Source organism: Leucopleurus acutus (assembly GCF_964270905.1).
Source record: "Leucopleurus acutus genome assembly, chromosome: 3".
Lineage (NCBI taxonomy): Eukaryota > Metazoa > Chordata > Mammalia > Artiodactyla > Delphinidae > Leucopleurus > Leucopleurus acutus.
Genome location: NC_139145.1, coordinates 34,919,865 through 34,938,659, shown reverse-complemented (window position 1 = coordinate 34,938,659; position 18,795 = coordinate 34,919,865). Strand labels below are relative to the sequence as shown.

Here is an 18,795-nt window from a genome sequence, read left to right as displayed (position 1 = left end):
TTGGTTTAGTACTTGAACACATCTTTCAAATTACACCAAGAAATCATTAGTTTTTAAAGGGTTTTATGTAGGCGTCTTTCATAAGATATTGAATGTTGTGCTTTTGTTCCTAAATAAATCAACTAGCTATTCAGACTAGTGGGGAAAATGAAAAATCTGTTCCCAAGCAGCACATGCCTGTTGTTGTTCACCTTCCTGAGATCTGTTCCTAAGAGACCATTGCTATTGAGATTGTTAGCAAGTTCTTGAATGACAAATTTTTTCCCATAATATCATAATACACTGGATGATGGGTTGATGCAGTATGGAATTTAATTAATATGAAACATTTTTTTAAATCCCCTTTTCTCTTAGGAGCTTTACAAAAGTGATGTCTTGAAAGGCAGAACTGCCATGTATAACAATGACTTAATTCCACCTTCTGTTATCGCTGTTTGAGGTGATTTCCCTTCTTTTCCCCTGTCTATTTCTTATCTGTCTACTAATATTATTTGTAGCAGCAGTCATTATAGAATCAGAGACTACATGAGATAAAAGAGACTTTGAGAGGTCATGAAGTGGAAGTACTTCATGAACGCTGTCCTGAAAGATAGCTGTCTTTAAATTTTGCGAAAGTGAAAAGCCCATTTGCTCTGTTTGTTATTCGTTTTTATGATGTACCAGGCTAGCTTTCACTTTTTGACCTGTTCTTCCACCCTCTCCCCAGTTCTTTCTCACTTAAGCCTAATGCCTTACATTATCCCTAGTTACCTTCAATCATGTTTGGGTGCTTTTTATTAAGTTTGTACAATACCAGAGTACCTGGAAAAATAGTACCAAGGTAGCCATTGTTAGATGGGTACCAAGCTGTGTGACCTTGGGTAGGACTTGCCACCACTTACTCCTATTTCCTTCCTTTTCAGAATAATGTTTGTTGCTGTTTGTTTGTTTATGCTGATAACTAAAGTCTTATCATTTATATAAATGGAAATAAACCAATGGAGATAAATACCACCTCCTTGGATTGTTACAAGGGCTAATTGACACCAATTATCTAGGACATAGACTAATGGCTGGCAAATAGTTTTACTTTATTTGATAACTGTTTGTCATTAGTAAACTGTTAATTTAATACAAGAAGCAGTAAGTTTAATGCACTGAGAATATGAAAAACATTAGCTATACATCCTAATAATCTCAGATGCACTCTGGAGATATACACAAATTATCAAGATTCCTGTGTTCAATAACTGTGTAGGTTGCCAACTTGGCAATTAATTTCCTCCATTAGCACCTAAAATAAGCTTGGTGGGTCTAAATTACTTTTCCTTCTTGGGTTGTTGTGGTGGCTATTAGTTGTATTTTTTTTTTAATTTTTAAAAACAAACTCCAGTGTGTACTTGGAGACCTATTCAATGCACAACACTATTTGAATAATCAAATAAGTATTACTTCTTAGGACTTGTGAGGTATGCCTTTGGGAAGATTGCATTGCTATATATTAAAATATCTCTTTCTCTATTTTATCTATCTATGGTAAAACCCAGGTCTCAAAAAAAATCTTGTAAAAAGAAAACATTATTCAGTGACTAAAATAGCATGTAAATTACACACAAAAATATAGTTTTTCTAGCTACATTAAGTGTTCACATGGTTTAAATCAGACCAGATGTCGCAGGATCTTAGATTGGCTTAGACTCAGCCTACCATAGAAATAAAATAAATTCTTTGGACACTTTTCAACAGATTCGGATAGAAATTACTCTCCCCCCAATTTTCTTTGTCAGCAATATATTAATGATAGAATTTTGCCTTGAATTCCTTTCTGACTTTTTCTTCTAACATACTACTTTCCTTTTCTCCTGACAATTTAAATATATTGTACATCATCAAGAGTCATGAGAGGGGCTTCCCTGGTGGCGCAGTGGTTGAGAGTCCGCCTGCCGATGCAGGGGACACGGGTTCGTGCTCCTGTCCGGGAAGATCCCACATGCCGTGGAGTGGCTGGGCCCGTGAGCCATGGCCGCTGAGCCTGCGTGTCCGGAGCAAAAAAAAAAAAGAGTCATGAGAAAATGTAGGAATGTCTCAATCTTAGCCATTAAACTATATATGTTCCCTTTAAGAAATAGAAATAAGAAAGAAACGGGTTTTGGAAGAATATAGTTTTTGGCAAACTGACCATATCCTGCCACTATTACCTTACTATTTCTAGCATAACTTTGCATGGTTATCTAGAGTTGACAATGGGGATCCAAAAATATGTCAACCCCACCTCCTTAGCCAGGAATCTGAGGACTGGAGAGAAGAGGCTACCTGTTCTAAAGGGTGATCTGCTATCAGAAGAAAGCTAGGTTTCATCTTAGATTTTCTTGGAAAGAGAATTGAACACAGAGAAAGGGCATATGTACAAGATGGGGGAAGAGAGAGACTGTAATTAGTGATGGCTAAACTGGTTGTTTTTAGAAATATCTAGGAGAGAAGTTAAGGAGGTGGTTGCATTTTTGGAAGTAGTAAATTAGAGAAAGAAGAAGGCAAGGAGTTGAGCAATGATTGTCAGGGCCATCATAAAGGAGGAACCAATTGGTTCCAGAGTTCCAAGAGACCAGGGTTCAAGGTTTCTACCATAGATTAAAAGTGACTGTTTTTTTTTTTTTTTTTTTCCTGTACGAGGGTCTCTCACTGCTGTGGCCTCTCCCGTTGCGGAGCACAGGCTCCGGACGCGCAGGCTCAGCAGCCATGGCTCACGGGCCCAGCCGCTCCGCGGCATGTGGGATCCTCCCAGACCGGGGCACAAACACGTGCCACCTGTATCTGCAGGCAGACTCTCAACCACTGCGCCACCAGGGAAGCCCGACTGGGTTTTTATTTTTTTAAAAAAATCCAGGTCTTTCCACCTAGTCCAGGTAATGATGGTGGGTGTCAAGTTTTAATAGTGATTCCCTCAAATGTCTAACCTAGGGAAGAATTTGTACATTATACTCATTGAATCAAATTGGAATAAATAATTCAGAAAGTGGAGTATAGGCATCCAACTCATCTAATCAGAGAAACAAAGAAAATCAATATTCCCTCATTTTGCTTTTCTAGTTATTTCTGTTTTTCTTTTCCTGAGTTTTTTTGAGATGTGATTAATGCACACCCCAGGTAAATCAAAGGAAAGATTTCTTTGTAAACAACAGTGATTTTAGAGTTAGTTAGATTTGTATCCTGTTCTCTGAGTCTTTTTTAGTCTCTCACATTTTTATCGTCTTTTATTTTTTTCATGTCAGAATAAATCCCTCCTTTAAGTAATAACAGGTTTCTTTAGTGAAAATTAGATACGCATAAAGAGAAATCATGCAAGTGAATCTTATTCAATAATGATTTCATTTTCAAGTAAAATACCTTTTTAAAGACATGGTCAATATTTAAAGTTAACATGTTTTAAAGAGTATTTTTAAATTTTATGGATTAAATTGCTCAGTAATCATACCTTATATATTTCCCTAGTGCTTTACTAAATATTTCTAAACATTTTGATGCTCATTATTGTATTTGGTTTTAACAACATACTTGAGTTAGCTGGGGCAAACATTTGACCATTTGAAGAAAACTGTAATTTATGCTATTTTTATGGGTTAATTGACAAAAAATACTTTTCAAAGCCTACCATCTGTACAGCACTGCAAACGTGAAAAGTTTTTGTTTGCTTGGTTTTTGTTTGTGAAAGCAAAAAGCAGATAAACAGTAGATAGTTTGATTTCTAGTAGAAATACTAGTGTAGCCGGTAGACTCTTTTTAAATGGCATACATAAAAATGGTCTTACATTAAGGGTGCTTGGACAGTTCTTTACTTCCACAGATCAGAATCTTAGCATTAGATTGAAATATAATCAGAATATGGTTGGTAGTTTCCAAGTCCCTGCCTGGTGCATGGTACTTTTATATTTCTTTAGTATCACGTTGAGTTTAGGACTTGTATCCGTTTCCTAGGGCTGCCCTAACAAATTATGAAAACTGGGTGAATTAAACAACAGAAATTTATTGTCTCAGTGCTGGAGGCTAGAAGTCTGAAATCAAGGTGTCAGAAGAGCCATGCTCTTTCTAATGGCTCGCTCTAGGGGAGAATTCTTCCTTGCCTCCTCTGGCTTCTGGTGTTTGCTGACAATCCTTGGCTTGTAGATTCATCACTGGTCACGTGGGCATCTTCTCCCTGTGTCTTCATATTGTTTCCTTCTGTGCATGTTTGCCTCTGTGTCTAAATTTCTCCTTTTGGCGGGGGGCATAATTCATAACAGGGCTCAGCCATTTTCAAATAGAAAGGGCTACTCTAACATTTGTCAGCCCTATATGCCCTGGGCACTCAGCAGTTGAGCACATTTCTCTATCTGGCTAAGGTTCTTTGTTGCTCTGTGGTTGTATTTATCACATTATGTTTTCTAATGTAGTTATTTGAGGACATTTTAGCTCTTCCACTAGATTTGATGCTCCATCAACAAAGTAATTGTGGCTTGTTCATTTTTGTATCCCCTCAAACCACCTACTTCTGAGTCTTCAAAAGAGTAGGAAAGCAATAAACATCGGTGTTAAACTGAATTTAGAAATAGAGAACTCAACAAAGCCTATTAGGTTTGTTGCACTTAACAAGGAGACCAGTTATATGGGAAACAAAAGCTTTAAATGACCAACTTTTCACACAGACTAAATTGTAAAGAAAAATAAGGAGAGGTTTGCCTTTTATTAGAGAGATTTCTTTAAAATAATGAATAGAATTCAATAGCAATTATAAATAGTGCTGCAATGAACGTTGTGTTACATGTCTCTTTTGGAATTATGGTTTTCTCAGGGTATATGCCCAGTAGTGGGATTGCTGGGCCATATGATCTTTCTGTTTTTAGTTTTTTAAGAACCTCCATACTGTTTTCCATAGTGGCTGTATCAATTTACATTCCCACCAACAGTGCACGAGGGTTCCGTTTTCACCACACCCTTTCCAGCATTTATTGTTTCTAGATTTTTTGAAATTAAATTGACTTATTTGTAATGAGGTGGATGGACCTAGAGTCTGTCATACAGAGTGAAGTAAGTCAGAAAGAGAAAAACAAATACCATATTCTAACACACATATATAGAATCTAAAAAAGAAAAAAAAAATGGTACTGATGAATCTAGTTGCAGGGCAGGAATAAAGATGTAGACATAGAGAATGGACGTGAGGACACGGGGTGGGAGGGGGAAGGGTAAGCTGGGGCGAAATTCGTGCCCCGGTCCGGGAAGATCCCACATGCCGCGGAGCGGCTGGGCCCGTGAGCCACGGCCGCTGAGCCTGCGCGTCCGGGGCCTGTGCTCCGCAACGGGAGAGGCCACAACAGTGAGAGGCCCGCGTACCGCAAAAAAAAAAAAAAAAAAAAAAAAACTCACAGCTCGTAATGCAAAAGCTGCAGAGCTAGGGTCCTAGAGGGACATACTCATGACCTCTCAAGGCAGCAAGAAAGTAGCAAGCTAAGGAGCTCAACAGGTACCTATGTGTGGTACTTCATTACTCTTGGGGGCTGTCAGGGGTCTCCTGCAGTTTCCTCTTCTGACACAGGAACTGTTAAGGCATAAACTGAGGCATATTAAACATGTAAGAGTTTATCTGAGCAAAAATTGATTTGAATCAGGCAGCATCCAATCTAGCAGATAGAAAGGAGCTCCAAGGAGCTGTACAAAATGAAAAACTTTTATAGGCAGAATGGAATGAGAAAAAAGTTATACTGGCAAAAATGTGGGTTAGTTATTGCAAAGTTACTTTCCTTTAGGGAATGGCAGGCGTCTATTAGACAGATCACCTAACTAGTGCTGATTAGGCAGTTCCTGAGTGAGTGGTTTAAGATTACATTTCTGACAGAGTCGAAATAGTAATTAAGTCTTGGTTTGCTCATGTGGGACTTAGCATATTGACTCCGTCTTGGGCTTCTTGTCTTGTTTTTGACAAACCCGTGTCTATTCATGGACAAATGGATAAGTGTAGTATAAATATAACATGGGATATTATTCAGCCTTAAAAAGGAAAGAAATTCTGACATATGGTTCAAAATGGATGAACCTTGAGGAAGTTATGCTAAGTGAGAAAAGCCTGTCACAAAGACAAATACTCTGATTCCAGTCATACAAGGTACTTAGAGTAGTCAAAATCATAGAAACAGGAAACAGAATACTAGTTGCCAGGAGCTTTATGAGGGGAATGGGGAGTTACTGTTTAATGAGTGTAGAGTTTCAGTTTTTCAAGATGAAAAGGGTTATGGAGATAGATGGTGGTGATGACTGAACACCATTAGGAACCACCACTAAACTGTACACTTAAAAATGGTTAAGATGGTGCATTTTATGTTATGTGCATTTTACCGCAATAAAAACTTATTTAAAAAATAGACATATATTCCCAAATGCTAAAAAGAAACAAGCAAAGAAAACAAAACAACTTTTGAATAACTAGATTGAAGTAGTAATGTGAGAGGAAAAGGAGGAAATCAACTAAATCATTCAATTAAGGTTTATTGAGTGTGTACTGTTCCTCTGAATTAGATTTGAATGCAGTGGGGAGAGGGTGAAAAAGCGAGATTTCATTTCTCTAGGAAACATCATTCTAGTGGGGAAGCTAGAGAATAATAAAGTAGTCAAATAGATAAGCAATACGCTTATACGTTTTGGTGTTACATAGGAAATCAATACACTGAGTAATAAAACAGAATAACTTGAGATGGAGTGGCCAGTAAAAGCCTCTCTAAGGGGACAACATTTGTGCTGAAACTTAAAGGATAAGAGTGATTAAGAAAAGAGTTGAAAGAAGAGTAGTTTACATAAAAAGAATAATTGAAAAGGCCTGAAGTTAAAAAAAATAAAAATCCTGTTCAGAGAATCAGAGGCAGTGCAAATTTGTCTTCCTATGAATCCAGTAACTTAGATTATGTGGCCTAAATTTAACTATGCTTCTTAGCCCTTTGCCATTTTGAGTTATTCTTGAAAGTCTGGTTGATGGCAAGCAAAGAAGATATGGGAACTAATTAAGGGGGTGGGGAAGGGGGAGACTAGAAATGAAGAAACTAAATTCTGATCCCATTGGGCCAATGAAGAGTAAAAGGACTGGAAGAGAGAAGAAAATTGAAAAGAGCAAACAAAGAAGGAAGACTCTAGGCTTAGGAAAAAATGCAGAGTAGCCAAGATTGTCAGAAAACTACAGGCAACCCCGTGTGAAAGAACTCCCGGGATTTCCACAGAACATGCACATTCTAAAGACAGTGAAGTCTGCACATACAACAGGGATCTGAAGTAAGAGGGAGGGCAGAAGCAAGTTCTGGGCAATGTCATGCAGATAGAGCTAAAGATAAGAGACAGTTTAAGAACTGTCACACTGTTTCATTTGGAATGGCAAGTGAAAGAAAAGGATTACCTGCCTCCTTCTCAAACTAAAGCTAAAGCACAAAAACAAGGTATCATCAAACAGTGGGAGCCTCCAGGAGAGGGGAATAAACCTGCCTTTCCTATTCAGCGTGTAGCTTAGCTCACTCAAGAGGCAAAGAGCAATTAGAGGTTTTAAAATGTATGGTTAAGTTATATACACAGAGCACACATTTTAAATACAATTTTCTTAACACAGTTATGCATACACAGTTTTAAGATTTCTGTATCAACATTAGTGCTTAATGATAACAGTGGGTCATCTCGATAGAACTATTTGGCTGTTGCATCAAGATTCTGTGAATTTTCAGAGAAGAAAACTTCTGTTTCGCCGAGTAGATTCAGGCTATGTTTTCAGGAATGGTTGTGCAGTGTTTGAGAGCTAGCCAGCCTGTGTTCTAAGAGGTAAAAAATGGAGAGGAGGTCTCATCTGGATCCTCTATTCATATATTGTTCACTGGGTTCTCTCCTACAGTTGTGTGGTTGTATGGTCCTCCCATGCGAGGAGCAAAGGGCTCCTTAGGTTCAAGCTGTGGAAAAACATCCTTTGTTCACACTATTTTCACTCTCCATGTAGCACTTCCAAAGATCTTGAGGCCCATGACTGCCACATCCATGGCTAGAATATATGTAGTGCTGTGGGAATGTAAATGAACTGTTCTGATAGAGCAAATTGGAGGATTATGCTTGATTAAGTATGTAACATTCATTCATTTAAGCAGTATTTTTTGGAGTGCCTCCTATGTGCCAGGTACTGTTGATTTTCCTACTGAGAAATCACCAGGGAATAAAACCAAGTCCTTTTAGAATTTACATCCTGGGGAGGTAGAGGGAGAAAAGATGGAAAAAAAAAAAAAAAAAGAAAGTAAAATTATAATACATCAAATGTTGATCCCTGCTAGATAAAAACATGATAAAACAGCATCAAAGGAATAGAGGTGCCAAGGTAGGAGGGTGCTTTATACAGACTACTTTATGCAGTAAATGTAGGCATTGCTGATGAGATGGCACTTGAGCAGATACCAGAAGGAGGGGGAAAGAAGGAGCCCCCAAAATATCTGAGATAAGAGTTTTAAAAGGAGTAGAAACAATGAAAGCAAAAGTCTGGATGTGGGAATGTGTTTGCTGTTTTGGGGAGCAGTAGGGAAGTCAGTGTATTTTGAGCAGATTAATGCAAAGAGGGTAATGGTGGCAGACAGGATGAGAGGGGTGGTGGAGATGAGAATGCAGACCATCTTGTAGACCAATATCCAGACTTCTTTTTTTTCCCATCGAATGAGGTACAAAGTTAATGGAGAGATTTAATTTGGGAAGTGATTGAATTTACGGTATTTAAAATTTTTTTGAATACGTGATACGTTTAGGTGGCTTATGGATAAAGATGACATAGAACGGTTTTACACTACAAATTCTTGCTCTCATCCCTGTCTCCATTCACATGATTTACCTGCATTTTCAGAACCATTTTTGTTAGCTCTTATATAAGTTTATCTTCAGACAAATAAAAGGATTTACAAATATATTTATATCACTACTGCCTCACTTTTTACACCAATGTTTGTCTACTTTATTTACCATGTTCCTTCTTGCCTATTTTCATTTAACTGTGTACTCTGGAGAGTTCTCTATTAATAAATAGAGATTACTGTCATTTTTAATTTTTATACAGCTGCATACTATTCCATTGTATGGATATACCACATTTAATTAGCATTGACCTATTTCTGTCTAATTGTTTCCAATTTTTGCTATTATAACAATGTTGCAGAAAAACTACTTAATTTTATATTGATACATGTGAAGTAGTATTCAAATGAATACATACTCAGAGCTGAGGTTGCTCTGTGAGGTTATAGGTGTATACTTTTGATGGAGATTGCTAGATCCCTTTTTGAACTTTCATCATCTTTACTCTCATTAGCTATCACATTAGATATAATTTGAATTTATCTTTTTGAGAATTATTGAGCATTGTTTCATATACCTATAGGACAGTTGTGTTTCTTTTCTTTTTTTTTCCTGTTAAATGTCTATTTCTTTTCTTTGCTTATGTTTAAAATTAGGTTGCTGGTTCTTTTTTTCTTTTTAACTTCAGCAGCCTTTAATATATTAGGAAGAATAGGCTTTAGTTTATTTGTTACAAATATTTTTCCAGTTTATCTTTTTGTTTTAATTTGCCTTTATTCTTGCCTTAGTTCTTTGTTTTTTGCTTTAATTATTAATAATAAAATGAGTGACAAACTTTCTAAAGACAATTTTGGCTGCTTTGTTTTGTGTAGATTACAAATGGGTATAGATGAAAACAAGGAGGCAAGTTAATAAGCTATTGCAGTAATACAGGGGAGAAATAATGGTGGCTCAAATTAGCATGACAGCAGTAAAAAGAGTTGGAAGTTATCAGATCTGGGGTGTACTTTAAAGGTAGAGCCAGCAGAAATGGTTAATGGATATGGGCTGTGAGAAGGGGAAAAAGAAGATTTGAGGATGAAGACAGTGTTTCTAATCTGAGCAGGTACAAGATGGATTTGTCATTGACTGATTCCATGGAAGATACAGGTTTAGGATGAAATTTCCAAAGGTGAGCAGACAATTGGATAATCAAGGGAGAGCTATGGTCTGGAGATAGAAATTTAGGAGCTGCCAGTATATAAATGATGTTTAAAATCATAAGACGGAATAAGATCCCACAGGGAATGAATGTAGAGGAATAGGAACTGAGCCCTGAGGAAATGAGGAAAAACTAATAGAAGAGAATGAAAAAAGATAGCCCTTGTATTTGGAGGAGAACGAGAGGGCTGAGGTCCCAAAAGCCAAGCAAAGAAATATTTCAAGGAATGAATAAACATCCTTACAAAATGCTGCTTATATGCTGAGTGAAAGGGAGGACCAAGAACTGTCTATGTAATTTAGCAATGTGAATGGTGTGACTTTCATAAGATTTATTTTGGTAGAGTAATAAGATGAAGGAAGAGTAAGGATACAGTCAATTTAAAAAAAGCACAGATATTATAGCATATGGTATGTGTTGGGCTGTACCCCGCAGGTCTGCAAGCCCTGTAATTGCCCAGCCACAAGACCAAAGAAAGAACCCCGTGTCAGCGACCAAGACATCAAGCGTTTATCAGATAGAGGACCTTACATGTCTGAAGCAAGGTCCTGGAGTGACACCCCAACCTGCCACCCTGCACGGCAGATGACAGGCAAGACATGGCAGAAGTCTTCCTTCACTATTGGGGAGGTTGTGGAGATGAGGTTACCAGTTTAGGGGGAAATGACATCAGGTTGGCTCTTCAGTTGCCAGGGAAACCAGCAGAGGGGCACATCCCTCACAGCCCCCTGGCATTAACAACCATCTTGGGGCAGATGTTTCCCCTTTGATAAACTACTGTAGTGGAGCCATTCTGATCTAAAGATTAGGACAATCACTGACTGGGGCAGCGGAGGTGAGGTAGGGGAGGGACAGGAAGCACATAGGCAATTACTGATTAAGCTCTATGATTCAGAGGTCAGTCATATGGTAATTCTGTGTTTAGTTTTTTGAGAAACCTGCATACTGTTTTCCACAGTGGCTGCACCAGTCTACATTCCCATCAACAGTGTAGGAGGGTTCTCTTTTCTCAACATTCTCACCAACATTTATCTGTGTTATATATCCAAAAAATAAAAATAAAAAAAAATCAAAATGATATGTGAACCCCAGTGTTCATAACAGCATTATTTACAATTGCCAAGATATGGAAGCAACTTCAGTGTCCATCAACAGATGGATAAAGAAGATGCGATACACATACACACACACACACAGTGGAATACTACTCAGCCATAAAAAGGAATTAAAATTTGCCATTTGCAGTAACATGGATGGACTTGGGTGGTGTTATGCTAAGTGAAATAAGTTAGATGGAGAAAGAAAACATTATATGATGTCACTTATATGCAGAAACTTAAAAATACAACAAACTAATGAATATAACAAAGAAGCAGCCAACTTACAGATACAGAGAGCAAACTAGTGGTCACCTGTGGGGAGAAGAAAGTGAGGAGGGGTAATATAGGGGTAGGAGATTAAGAAGAACAAACTATTATGTATAAAATAAGCTATGAGGATATATTGTACAATACAGGGGATATAGCCAATATATTATAATAACTATAAATGGAGTATAACTTATTTATTCAAAAAATAGAAGAGGGGAGGTCAGTCATATTCATAAGTCTAGGAGAAGAAAGGACTGGTGGAGCAGGGAATATACAGAGAACAAGAGAACAGCCATCCTGAGTGGCCTGATAATACAGTATTCTAATTGGAATGACGCAGTAGAGAGCACAATTAAATGTTATAGAAGAAGAGAAACATGTTGGTATTATGTCCTTGAGTTGATGAGATAACATTTGGTCTATCCCAAATTATACTGTTTGGTGTTCAATAGTAACATGCAGTCAAAGGGTTCTATTTGCTCCAGCCTTACTCATCTGTCTACAGATAGGAGTAGAATAAAAAGAAAATTAAATTGAACCAGTACTTCAGCATTTCCAGGCAATTATGAGTGATAGGGGGGTTTGTGTTATAGTTGAGGCTAGATATGAGATGATAGACTCATATCTGGGATTCAGACTGGCCAAGGATGAAGTTAGGACATGAAAGGGTGAAGAACAATGGAAATGTGCTAGAATAATAGCTTATAGGTTCTAGGGTAGAACAGCAGTTGTTGAAACTGGGAAATTAATGAGAAGACCTTGAAAGATAGAGGGTGATGTTTGGAAACTAGAATGTCTGAAATGGAGGTAATGGGGAAAATGTATTAACTGGTTGAAAAAAGAAAAACAACTATTGAATAATATCACAGTGTGCTATGGGATAGAGAACACTCATTTAAAGAGAGAAATTTAAGGAACTTAGAACCAGGATTTTGGAAGGATTATCTATGTGACTATTAAAATGGTTCAAGAGCAAAGGCAGGAGAGAGGAACAGTAAACCAGGTACCAAAATCTCCATGGGATGGATGGAGATTTTGCATTAGTCAGTAAATGATAACATAATGTTTCCCTTTTAATCTGCTTTACATAGCTTCAGTTTTATATCTAGAACATCATATTTATCATTAGTATTCAATAATACTTTAAAAAGTATATAAATCATCTAACACTAAAAAATAGTCCCAAGAACTTTAAACCTGTATTTACTTTCTTCTTTGAAACTCCTATTTGTATTTGTTTGTTTCTTTGTTTTCAGAAAATAGCGTGCTTGCTTTAACAAACTTGGATAATAGAGCATGGTACTAATTACTTTTTTTATTCCTACTCTGTTTATCTTCCATCTCAGACTTCAGCAATGAATTTATTTCCTCAGAGTAATTGCCTAGGGGGAACACTGATTCTTATATATTATGTAATCTAGTACCCTTATTTTATAAGTGACAGAACTGAAACCCATAAAAAGTGTTGCTTGTTTAAGGACATTTGTCTAGTTAGTGTCAATTCCCAGTTGGGTCAGGATACCAAGATTAATGCCCTGATTTCTGGTCTAAACTGACTTTATGTAATGGTGTGGGAGTAGGTCTGATGAGGTTGCTCTAAAGATATAGCCAAATAAATCACATAGACTCTAGGATTTGGTTTTGACCTGCCCAGTCTGCTCTGCCATTAGAAAAAAGAAAAATTCTAACAAATAATAACTTGTTTCCATTCTGAAAAGGGGATGAGCTATAAACTTTTTACACTCTCAACTTTGGGAGACTATATATATATATATATATATATATATATATATATATATATATATATATATATATATATATATATATATAAAATTATTTTTTTCGGTACCAGTAAGTCTTTATTCATTGTATTTTCCCAAGGAAAAGAAGGGGAAGGGAAAAGGGTCAGCCTGTGTGTTACAAAATGATAGCAAATGGGAAAGGAAGTACCTGGCACAGCAAAATCAACCAACAAATAAACACTACACAGATGGGTCGCCAAAGCCCAAGGGGGCTCACTCTCCTGCAGTTCAGTAATGAGGGGAAGGGATGAAGAACAGGTACATGCTTTTCTACCCTCCCTCCCTCCCTCCCTCCCCATAAATTCAAGATTTCACACAAAGCTTTGGTTTCTAGCAGTAAACATGGAGTTAATTCGTCCGTCTCCTATTAAACAATCTTGTGGCCCCTTTGACGTAAGTTTCTTGCACCTGCATAAAAGTTCCTGAGTGACTTGGCTATATATTCATCTTTCCTTTCGTGGTCTCCCAACCCCACTTTCTACATGGAAGGCCACCTCGTTGCTCCTCTCTACCCTAGGATTAGGGATTAAAGTAGGTTTTAATCCATCCAAAGACAGCAGTCTGTTTGGCATGAATCAAATCAAGGAATGGTCTTGACTTAGGAACAAGGGATGGAGAGTTCTTAGCTTCTTCAGGATTTTTGCACAAATCATTTAATCACAGACAAATTAAACATATAGGTGTATGGACTATTTTTGGGGGGGGCACGAAGGGGGAAAGAAGAGGGGGTAGGAATACAGTTTTTAGAACAGAAGATCTTGTTCAAAATAGGAAACAGGGGAAGAGGAACACAAAAGAAAGTGTAGTTCAAGACCTCCCACTTCAAGAAGAGGGGCCCCCAATCTTATGTTTCAGATCTTTTTGGCTGGTGCAGACCTTTTGTCAAAGATGCTTTGGCTATTTTTCTCAATATAAAAAGAAGTTTGTAAACAATAAAATCCCAAAAGAACATGGAGAAGACCAACACATTATATTTACACAAACTAGGCCACCTAGCAACCACCAGATCAGCTACTTGTGAAGTCCTACAAAGCCCAGACAAATACAATAGCTAGAGGGGGGCAGCAATTGGGGGAGACAAGAACCCAGGATCAGACACACATCACCCAATGTGTTCTATTGCATTTGCCCCATTACAACACAGTGAGGTAGGTTTGCAGTGATCTCAGCATGTAAATGAAACCCCCTGTTCTCCTTTAGCTACCATGACACTAATTACTGCGGCAGCAGGGCAGGACACTGGCTCTGGGAAACCACAAAGAAGCCATCACTGATGGTCTCTCTGGAAACCAAGGAGGAAAAGCCCAGAATTGTTAAAGATTAAGGATCTTATCCTTGTTTCATATATCCATCCCTGGGCAGCTTAAGATGGGTACAGAGGCATCATTCTTAAAACCTGTCCTTACCAACTCACAGTTTTTACAAAAACACTTATAATACACCCTGTTGTGTGTTAGGCCTAGCCCAATCCAGTGAAGGATGAACCTGGTATGTAAAGCAAGTCCTGTGCCCTGGGATTAGAGGTCCGGAACAGGAATCCTTTATCACACATACGGATGACCTCTGCCTAATCTTGGCTTCCCCTCTCTGCACCTTTTACCTGGTCCAGCCTCTCCTAACCTCTCTGTACCACCTTTTCCTGCTCAGACCAATTTCTAATCTTTCAGTAGAAGGAGACCATGCCATGGGGCAACCCAGTTAAAACCTAGTCTCCCATGAAGCATAGAAGATGGAGGGGTTTCAAGAGGACACTATGGCAGAAAAGCCAGCTCTAGTTGGCAAAAATGAGGTAGTTCAATAGGCTCTACGCTCCAAATAGTTGTACTCTCTGGTGATACAGCAACAGAAAGTATTCCTGCTGTGCAGACCCGGAGCTGCTGCCGACTCATCCCTGAGATTGCTCACGTACCTGAGAACACAGTGCAGGAATGAGGGCCTTAGATTAAGATACACAAAAATACAAAACCAGAATATTTATATTATGAAAAAAAAAGTTAAAATGCACAAGATACGTCCTTTGCACACAGCTAGTGCAGTTGGCATCCTGGAGAAAGTGGGACCCAAGGTACAGTCATCCAAGGGAGCAAATAAATAAAATTGTATTGGCCCGGAATGGGGTGGGAGTGAGCTTAAAGCAGCAGGTCTGCAGCTGTTCCCTCAACCCTCCTTTTGCCTATCATCACAACCCATTGCTTGGGACAGTGCTCAGCACTCTATCCCAGGAGGGGGTTATGAGGAGACAGGATGTGGAAAACCCTGGCTTACCCCTGAGATATTTCCTCCTACAGAAGGTAGTGGCTTGTGGGTTGGGTCCATCAATCTGGTCTCATGCTTAATCTTTTCACTCTGGCATGGGAAATATTATTCCATATCCTTCTTGAAGAGTAAAAGAACTTCCCTATCCAGCCCACTTTCAGAAGCTGGAGATTCTGGGGGTGGAGACTCAGATAAAGCATGCAGGAAGAATTACCCCCCAAAGCCCTCACGTGCATTTGGATAAAGCATGATTGGAGTTTCTTTGCCTCACCCCTTCCCTCCACCAAGAGGGAAGAGGGGGTGACGCTGTAGACCCCGGCCTGAGATAAATGGCAGTGCCAGCTGCCCCCTACCCACCCTGTCCCCCCTTTCTCCACTCTGCCGATCGATGCCTGTTCCTCAAAACTTTCTGATCACACACGGATAGCCCCCATCCACTGTGGCTCAATTCTGGGCCTCGGGGAGCATGGCAGGGCTATGGATCTCTTCTTCCTCCTGCCGAAAGCAGGCTGGCTTTCCCCGGGAGCTGGGAGCTTGCTGGGCCTTCAGCGGACGTGAGGCTACCATACGGTTGATGCTCTGGCAGAAGTGCCCCTTCTTGGGCTGGGGTGGCCGTTTGCATTCCTTGGCATGATGGTCTAGACCTCCACAGTTGTAGCACCTATCTCCCTTTGATCTGCGTTTCTGCATGTTCTTCCATTTGGGCCGCCTCTCACTCCCAGTGCAGGACACCCCACCAGGGCCGGTGACTCGGAGAGATTCCAGGCCCTTGGCAGACTTCTTAAAGGTGAACTCTACGGCCTCACCCTCCTTCAGGCTCCGGAAGCCCTCCATGTGCCGCTTACTCTGGTGCACAAAGACATCCGCCGGGGTGAGGGTGGGGTCGAGCGTGACCCCGGACAGGAAGCCGAATCCCATGCGCACGTTGAACCACTTAACAGATGCCGGCTCCGCACAGCAGCTGCGGCTCCTCGGCCGCCCGGGCCGCGTCCTCCTGCACCTCCTCCGGCCACCTGCAAACTGCTGGTTTGACACAGAGCTCACGGTAGTCGGTTGAGCCCGTGGCCCCGGGCCCCAGGTCGGCCGGCTGCTGGCCCCAGAGAAGTCTGGAGGCAAAGGGCTATATTTTTAAAATACCCACAAAAGTACTCATGCTGGCATCCAGATTTTATACACACTGACTGCCATTTACTTTAATCAAGCAGTGGCCTCCACTATGTCAGTCTTGGCTGTCATGAAGCAGAAAAAGGAATACTGCCTCATCAGACCCTAGAGAAATTCTATAATGGAACTTAACTCACTAAATGATGGCTAATAATTATATCACATAGTGAGACAATCCACTTGAAAATAAGCTTAGTATAAAGCAATGTGAGTATCGAAAAGAAACATTTTCATTCCCTATTCAAAGGTATCTTGTTTTAAAATGTACCTTATATCTTATTTCTTATCTTCATGTCATATGCAGGTAGACAAAATCTGGTCTATTCTAAGAAAGTAAGGTTAAGAATATTTTCCAAATTCTAATTTAAGGAAGAAAAGCCAAAACTAGAAATGACAGAGTTTAGTAAAGAAAGAGGTCCACATTCTGAGATATATGTTGTTTAGAATTTCCAGTATTGTCAATTACATGTAAGTATTTTTTTTAATTTATTTTATTTTTGGCTGCGTTGGGTCTTCATTGCTGCACACAGGCTTTATCTATTTGCAGCGAGCGGGGGCGACTCTTCGTCGTGATGTGTGAGCTTCTCATTGTGGTGGCTTCTCTTGTTGCGGAGCACGGGCTCTAGGCAAGCAGGCTTCAGTAGTTGTGGCACACGAGCTTAGTTGCTCCGCAGCATGTGGGATCTTCCTGGCCCAGGGCTCAAACCGTGTCCACTGCATTGGCAGGCGGATTCTTAACCCCTGCTCCAAAAGGGAAGCCCTACGTGTAAGTGCTGAATGCACAAAGTTGCTCAACTCCTTAGCAAAAATATATAATTTATCACAAAAATGCTTACACACACAAACACACACACAGACGTACAAAGAGAGAAGCCTCTCAAAATTTTAGGTATCAGAGAGAAGAAAGCCATAGTGATTTTTTCCACTTGAGATTAAAAGCATTTATCATTTGCACTATACATTTAGCAATTTATCTTTCTTTTATGTCTCATGTTCTCAACTCAATCATAGGGTCAAGAATTATTCTTAGAATCTGTACTCCCACAACAGTGAGTAGGGTGCCCTGTACAATGACAGCTCCTAATGACTGTTACACACACCTAACAAGACAAACTATTGTCTAATTAGGAAAGGAGGGAATCAGAAATGATAAGAGTAACACTGGAAAGCCCCAGAATGATCATTACTCTTGAATTTCCTAATATTAACGTAGATGTATTCGTATTTAGAGAAAAAGGTCATTTGAAAATAGACTATGAGTAAAAAAGAAAACCTAGCTCTTTAGTTCTATACAATAACAAAATCTTACTCTAAAATTCCCTTTTCAAAATATGAGTTCTTGAAGACAAAAAAAAAAAAAAAAGAAACTGTTAGTCTAGAAATGTTTTCTGTTACATTGTCCTAAAACACAGTCAAATGTTTATTTTGCCTTTTATTCTTATTTCTTTACGTTCCCTATGTAGACTCTTGAGGCGAATAGGAGTGATCTGTTTCTATTACCTTTAAAAATGAGAAAAAAAAGTGGTAAATAAGGATACAGAGAAGAGTCCTTGGTCTTTTCTCTGTCACACTGTCCACAAATAGCTGAGGGAGGTGATGGAAGAGAGAGGTCAAGAGACTGAGACAGACCTGGGTCCACCTCCACCATTTCCTAGTTGAAAAGGAAATTCTTAGAAAGTTGTTAGCCCTGCACCTCAAACATAGTAAGGATACAATGAGGTGATCTATTAATATTTTATCACTTTTGACACAATGTATAAAATACCCTGTTTTTTGATAATTCTCCATATGAGAATATATCAGGAGGATTTTGCTTTTTATTGATAGCATGATAGACTTTTATAGAACTTTCACAGATACTCTTTTGAAACCACTTCAAACTCTGGAATCACTACTTTTTCACAGTTTCTCCCTTCTCCTCCAGTCCCAACTCCCTCAACTAACGTCACAGCCAGGACTGTATCAGGACGGCTCTGTAGCCATCGGCCATCTGCCATCTAGAACAGCCTTCCAGGACTCTCCATCCCATTAACTATCTTTAAAACTCAGCTAAAAATATTCTCTTCTTCCTTGCCTTCTATATTTTAACTCTTCCCTGCCAGGGATTTTAACTTTGTAACCTAATGGTTTTTTAGCCTTAATTTTTTCTAATATCAATATAAATATTCAATTTAATTCACCCCATAGATGATGATAC

The 18,795-nt window shown here is 39.1% G+C and overlaps 1 pseudogene across 1 annotated transcript; it reads right to left on the bottom strand.

Annotated features, from left to right (window-relative positions):
• Positions 1 to 15,878: 15,878 nt before the first annotated feature.
• Positions 15,879 to 18,595, bottom strand: LOC309959877 (protein lin-28 homolog A-like; annotated as a pseudogene). Its single transcript has 2 exons — positions 18,459 to 18,595; positions 15,879 to 16,554 (listed from the first exon to the last, which is right to left on the bottom strand). The product of its transcript is annotated as a protein lin-28 homolog A-like (transcript).
• Positions 18,596 to 18,795: the final 200 nt, after the last annotated feature.